This window comes from Mastomys coucha, unplaced genomic scaffold (genome assembly GCF_008632895.1).
Source record: "Mastomys coucha isolate ucsf_1 unplaced genomic scaffold, UCSF_Mcou_1 pScaffold5, whole genome shotgun sequence".
NCBI classification, from domain to species: Eukaryota; Metazoa; Chordata; class Mammalia; order Rodentia; family Muridae; genus Mastomys; species Mastomys coucha.
Window position 1 is genome coordinate 15,987,198 of NW_022196911.1, and position 7,265 is coordinate 15,994,462.

Genomic DNA, 7,265 nt, shown 5'->3' on the forward strand with positions numbered 1-7,265 from the left:
CTGTGTAGTCTTGACTGTCCTAGAACCAGCTCTGTAGACTAGCTTCAAACTCAGAGATCCACCTGTCTCTGCCTCCTGAGTGTTGGGATTAAAGGTGTGGGACACTACTGTGCATTGGTTTTGTTTTGTTTTGAGGAATTTTAGTTATTGTTGACATAAAATTGGCACCATGCAGAAAATACTCACCTCATTTTAGCAGACAGACACAGCATTCTATGCACATTGTGGTCTATATAAGGAAGTGAAACACAGAACTACCAAATGGCTAGAATATTAGTTTACGCATGTAAAACAAAAACTAACGGCTGGATTTTCTATGAATTTATTACAGAAATAGTACAAACTATTTGACTAGAAATTTTTTTTTTTCAGCTTGTCTCTGTTTTTCACTGAGTCTCATTTTCAGTTTCCTGAGACCAGGCGTCCGTGCGTGTACTAAGCTCCCTGCTTTGCTCTGTTCATCTGTGTTTATGTCCTTAGGTCAATGGCACCTTCTATGTTTACTACTGGTGGCAGTAAGCTCCTAAGTTTACAAATACATGTCCTGTGTACTTTTTCAGAATTACCCTGCTTCTTTGACATTCTTGGCTCTCACATTTTATAGGCGGCTTATTAATTTCTCCCAAAAGCATGCTGAGATTTCCGGGGAGATCACAGCAGGGAATAATAGTTGCGGGACCAAAACTATCAACTCATGAACATAGGTCTCCATTATTTAAGATTCTCTTTCATTGAGGTGTTACTCATTTTCTTTTTTTTGTATATGTTGTTAGATATTAGTATCTCACATAATTGTAACTTTTTTAAGATTTCATAAAACACTTGTTTTTAAGAATGACTGTGATCTCTGACCTTGCTACACATTTTCTTTCTCTTCCTCTTTGTGTGGGTTGGGGGTTGGGCACTTAAGGTGGGGCAGGATCTTACTACGTAACCCTGGCTTGCTTGGAACTCATCTATAGATCTGTCTAATTTTGCCTCCCAAGTGCTGGGATTGAAGGCCTGTACCATCCCCACCCACCTAGCTCCATGTATGAATTTGTGAAGTGTCTGTAGCCGTTAGGTGACTTAGGTGTCATGGGGTCGGTCCTTTGGCTCTACAGTGTTATTTTCCTGTGCTGGATTGATGACCAGTACTTGCTTTTTCCAGAGCATTATGAAGCACTGGAATCGATTGGTGATGTTGAACCCTCAGAAGCTGGTAATAATTCATACTGTGTGGGTACCCGGATGTCATTGTCTTTCCAGTGAGCAGTTTCCTGCAGCAGCAGTGTGCATGCAGGACAGCTGCCAGTATTCACTGTGATGCAGCTGACCCTATCTGCTTCACTTCGAAGATACGTTGTTTTTATTGTTTTGTTTGTTTTTTGGATGAGAGGAGCATTCTTTTGTAAATTTTCCATGTTCTAAGAAGCGACACTTTTTTAATTTTTTAGTATAGAATAGAGTTTCTTCAGGGCATGGGGAGGGGAGTTAAGAGGGTGGCAGAGAAAGGCAAAGAGAAGGAAAGAGTTGAGAAGTGGAGGCCAGCCGTGACCACGTAGAGAGAGGGGGGAAGGGAATGGGGAGAGAAAGGGGAGCAAGGGGGCAAGGGGCAAGAGAGAGACAAGAACTTAAGAGCAAAAAGTGACACTTTAAAGTGAATTGTTCTTTTGTTTTTCCTTTTTGTCAACTTTATCCTGAAATTCTACATGCAATAAAATACACATAGTGTATTATAAATGTATACTCTGTAAGCTCCAGCAGTGCTATCCTGCTATAATACGATGATGCAGAATATTTTTATCCCTCTGAAAGTTTTCCTTGTGTTCCTTCCCAACTAGCCCTCCTCCTAAGCTGTGGGGCAGGAAACTGCACACTGACCTGCCTTAAGTTACACTAGCTTAGATTTATCTTTGCCAGGATTTGAACTAGGTGAGGTCACAGGGTAAACACTCGTTGCATCTGGCTTCCTTTGCCTGACACCGTGTTTCTGAGACACCTTCATGCTGGTTTTTGTTTGTTTTCTGTTCTTCTTCTTTCTTTTTTAATTGTGGGAGAGGTTGCCTAGGGGTGGAATGGATTCACTTCACTTGGCCCATGCTGGCTTCTGACTCCCTTTGCTTCTGGGGATAGCCTTGAACTTCTGCTCCTCCTGCCTCCATCAGCCAAGTGCTAGGACTAAACACATGTGCAGCCATGCCCAGTTCTGCTCATTCCCTCTAACTGCTCATGCTATCCTTGATGTGGGTATGCTGCTCACATCAGCCTCTACACTGATTTGGCTGCTTTGTTTCCAGTTAAGAGTAGTAACATGTCTATGAGTTCCTTCTGCAAATTGTTTTATGTATGTTTTCAGCCTGGTCATGTGGGTAAGAATATTTTGAAATTTTAATGTTATTTGATGGGTGCACACACACACACACACACACACACACACACACATTCTGATTACTCCCACACACGTACTCTATGATCTGCTTTTCTGTCAACCCCAGCTCATCCCTATTAACTCTACTCCCAGATTCATGACATCAGGGTTGGCTTTAAGATCCCCTTTAGTTTAACTCAGACCATCTTTGTGACCATTGTATTGGAACTATCTATTAGAGCTTTAAATAAGGATAAGCATATACTGAAAGATTGTGTGTGTGTGTAACAATCCTTTCATGCCTTTTGAAACATTACACTGCTGTTGTCACTGTGCTGTGTAATAGCATACCAGAACTTCCTGCTCTTTTCTCGGTGTGACCTAGTTCACCAGTTTTTGCCCTCCCCCTTACTCTGCCTAGCTTTCCATAACCACCACTCACTCTTGGAAACTAAACCTTTAGCTCCCCCACATAAGGGACATACAGTGCTCGGCTCTGCCTGTCTTATCTCAATATATGCCTCATTCCCAGCAATGTCATAAATGACATTTCATCATTTTATCAGGGGATAGTATACCATCATTTACATGTACCACTTTTCCCCACCCTCCCCCATCTGCTGTCCATTTCTGAATTTCTGTTTTGTGGTTATTGTGAATAAATGCTACAGAGAATTTGGGCTGCAGAGAATCGTATGTTAAAGAATATCTGGTGGAATAACTGGATCATGCTGTAGCTCCTTTTTTAAAAAAGGAAGTCTCACACTCTTTTTCTAAATGACTGAATTAATTTATATTTTTATCAACAGTATATTGTGGTACCACTGTTTCCACCCCGTCCCAGTACTTTAGTTTCTTTAATACTAGCTATTCTGATTGAGGTAAGATGATATCTCATTGACGTTTGGTTTTGTATTTCTCTTTAATGAGTGATGTGGAACGTTTTTCTGTGCACTTACTGGTCATCTATATTTTTGAGGATGTGTTTAATTGTGCCTGTTACGTGTTTTGTTTTTTTGTTTTGTTTTTTGTTTGTTTTTAAATTAGGTCATAGTTTGTTTCTTATTGATTTTTGAGGTTCTTTACATATGTTGAATGCTAACCTGTATGTTTTATGTGTATGGTTTGCAGACATTTTCATCTATGCAGTCTCTTCACTCTGGGGTTTATTTTGTGCTAGGGGTAGGGCCACAGCTTGAAGCATGCTGAACAGCCATTCCAGGAGACTCGAGCTCTCTCACATGACTCTTTCTGTGCTGTGCAGAAGGTTTGATCAGATGCCATCCCATTGGTCTACTTGGCTTTTATTCTCTTTGCTCTTAGAATCATATCAAACAAACAAAACCAAAACATCCTTTCCTACACTGGTGCACTGAAGCATTTTCCCAATGTTATCTAGAAGTATCACTGTGCCTGGCTTTACTGTACTTTGAGCTGATTTTATTGTTTCTCCTTTTTTTTCTGCATGCGGATATCCAGTTCTTAGCCTCTTGTTTTTGAAGCATGTTCTATGCACGTGTTTTCAAATCCAGTTGATGCAGGTGTATGGCTTTACTTCAAGGCTCTCTGTTTTATCTTACTGGTCTGTATTTACACCAGTACTGTGCTATTTTGGTTACTACGGTTTGATGTAGTATTTTGAAGTCAAATAGGTAATAGTGCCCCCTGCTGGGTTCTTTTCCTTGGGATTGCTTTATTTAGTAGGGTTTTGTGATTTAATTTAAAAAGAAATTAGGAGACTAGGAAGGTGGCTGGCTCAGTGGTTAAGAGCACTTACTGCTCTGGTCACGGACCCATGCTTGGTTCCCCGCCTCCCTGTGGCAGTTAACATCCATCTGTAATTCTAGTCCCAGAGGATCCAGTCTCTTCTTGCCTCTGTAATTGCTAGGCATGCACACAGTTCACATATGTATACAAGTAAAACAGACGCATACTAATAATAAAATCGCTTTTTTTGTGATTTGGTGAAATGTCTCCTGTGCTTTTACTTCAGGTTTTATTTGGAGCTTTTGTTCCACTGTGAATCAATTTTGAGTAAAGCTTTTAGGTTTATTTACTTTATTCTGTGTGCATGAGTGCTCTGCCTTCGCTTGTATGTCTGAGCACTAGTTGCCTGTCTACTCCCTGTGCAGGCCAGAAGAAGGTGTTGGGTTCTCAGGAATCTGTTCCAAACAGTTGTGAATATTGTGCCATGTGAATATTGGGAATCTAACCAAGAACCTCTGTAAGATGGTCTAACCAGTGTTCCTAACCACTGGGCCATCTCTCCAGTCCCCAACGGCAGTTTTTATAGAAAAAGTGCAACTTGAGATTCATCACTCCCCTGTATATATTAAATTTTTTGAGTAGCATTGTTGAAAAAAGTGTTCTTTTCTTTTTATTGGATATTTTCTTTATTTACATTTCAAATGTTTTCCCCTTTCTGGGTCTCCCCTTCGGAAACCCCCTATTCCATCCCCCACCCTGCCTCTATGAGGGTGCTCCCCCAGCCACCCACCTACTCCTGTTTTCCTGCCCTGGCATTCCCCTACACTGGGGCATCAAACACCCTCAGGCCCAAGGGCCTCTCCTCCTAACAGTATTCTTTTCTAATTGGATTATTTTAACCTTTTTATGTCCTGAGACATAATGTCTTACCTGTTGTGGTGACTGTTCTTGGTGGTCAACTTAACTACATTTGGAATTAACTAAAATCCACGTGGCTGGGTATGGCTGTGAAGGGTTTTCCTAATTGAATCCTTTGAAATGGGAAAAATGTCACTTTTAATCCAGATCTTTGGAGGTAGGAAGATCCACCTTTAAACTGGGTCACGCCATCTGGTGGCAGCCTGTATAAATGACATGAAGAAGACAGCTTTGGCTCTTTTCCTGCTTGCCCTCCTGCTTGCTGGCAAATTCATTCCTTCACTGCATTAAGACCTGCTTCCCTCGGGATTCTGGCACATCCTGCCATATACTGAAGAGCAGCTGAGACAACATAGTGAACAATACTGGATTCTTGTATCTTCCATTGACAGCCATTGTTGGGCTAGCTGAACCCCTGCCCGTAAGCCATTTTAATAAATCTTAGTAGTGAGCTTCAAGTTCAGTGAGAGATCCTAACTCAAACCAATAAGGTGAGAAGCATTAGAGAAGGGACCCAACGCTCTGCTCTGGCCTCCAATGTATCTGAAATGGGAATAAAGGCCCCTTTCAGTTTGCTGCTTCTAGTATAGTTGAGTAGTGAAGAATTACATTATGTAAGTTATGGAACCAGGGTGTATGAAGACACTAAAGATAAACCAGTTAGTATCAGAAATATCTCAAACATACAAGTCAAAAGATTAGGCCTTTTGGGATTAGATACCTCTTAAAATTGCTTATTTCAGTCACATGATAAAATAAGTCAGTCTAACTGCTGAGTGGAATGTCTCATCAGCCCTTCCAAATAGACATTTTTGTTATAGATTTATTCATTTCATTTGTATTGGATGCTTGCCTCAATTAATTTCCTATCCATCACCAAGGCAACTTCTAGAAGAAAGATTCTATTTGGGCCTTACAGTGTCAGAGAGTTTAGAGTCCACGGTCACCATGGCAGTGAACATGGCAGCAGGCAAGCAGACAGGCATGGTGTTGGAGCAGTAGCAGAGGCAGGAGGCAGAGAGCACACTGGGAGTGGGGTCATTGTGGAACCTCACAGTCTGCCCCCAGTGACACACCTCCTCCCTCACACCTTCTAATCCTTCCCAACCAGTCTCAACAGCTAAGTGAAACCTGATGCCAATTGTTCAAGCATGAGCTTGTGGGGTCATTCTTACTCAGATCTCAGTCTTCATGCATGTCTGTGCATCGTGTGCAGGCATGATGCCCATGGAATTCAGAACAGGGCATTGGATCTCATGGACATGTTGGTGCTGGGAACTGAACCTAGGTTCTCTGCAAGAACAACACATGCTCTTCTTCACCAGCCCATCGACCTAGCTCCTGAACACAAACTCTTACTGAGAGTCGAACCCTTAATTTTCTCTTTGTCTTATGGGTTAAACATTTGAATTTTAATTAAGTCGCTTCTCTCTATATAGGTCACAAACTATTTTCCTGCATTATCTATATATTTATTTGAAAACTGTTTTGTTCATATTTTTAAGTTAGATTTTATGTTTATTTCTTTGGATTTTTACTTGGTCTATGCAAAAGTTATAAAATAGTGAATGCCTTTAGGATAACAGGATATTTGCAATGTACTTGTTTCAGTGTGAGAGCAAATATAATACATCTAAGGAGATCCTTACCCACAACATATAGATAGGTCGTTGAATAGACTAGACAATACGTAACGTTTTGTTATCACGGAGGACCTACCCAGCTAGCTGATGGATACTGTAGGCTGGGGGATTGGGTTCTTTATTATGGGAGCTGTTGATCCCCCAGTTTTGGTTTACACATTATGAACACTGCATTTTATGAGATGACATATGCATCTTCAAAAAAAGGTCCTTTTATTCTGGGGGTATTTTGAATGATTTGTAGTTTTTAGTCATCAAGTAATTCCTAGGAGACCATTTTTACATAATATATCTTTTTTTTTTATTAAGTTATCAACTGTCCAAAGCTACCCAGGCCTTCAGAAAAGGTTTCACTGATTTTGCTCTCAGAGAACTAACGGTAGAGCCTGACAGGGAAGTTTCGGCGAGATGGAAAGAAAATGCTACCCAGGTTTGCACTCAGTGAGAAAATACAAAGTATGCTTACAGTAGCTTTTCAAGAAGTCAGTACTGCAGATAGAGAAGCAGGTCTTCAGCTCTATGCAGGTCAGGAGGGGTGGCACTGTGCTTGTAGTTCCAGCTGCTCGCCACACGGAGGCACTGTTCAAGGAAATTTTGTTTTTCGTTTTGTTTTGTTTTAATGGGGGAGTTATTTTTTTTTTTAATTT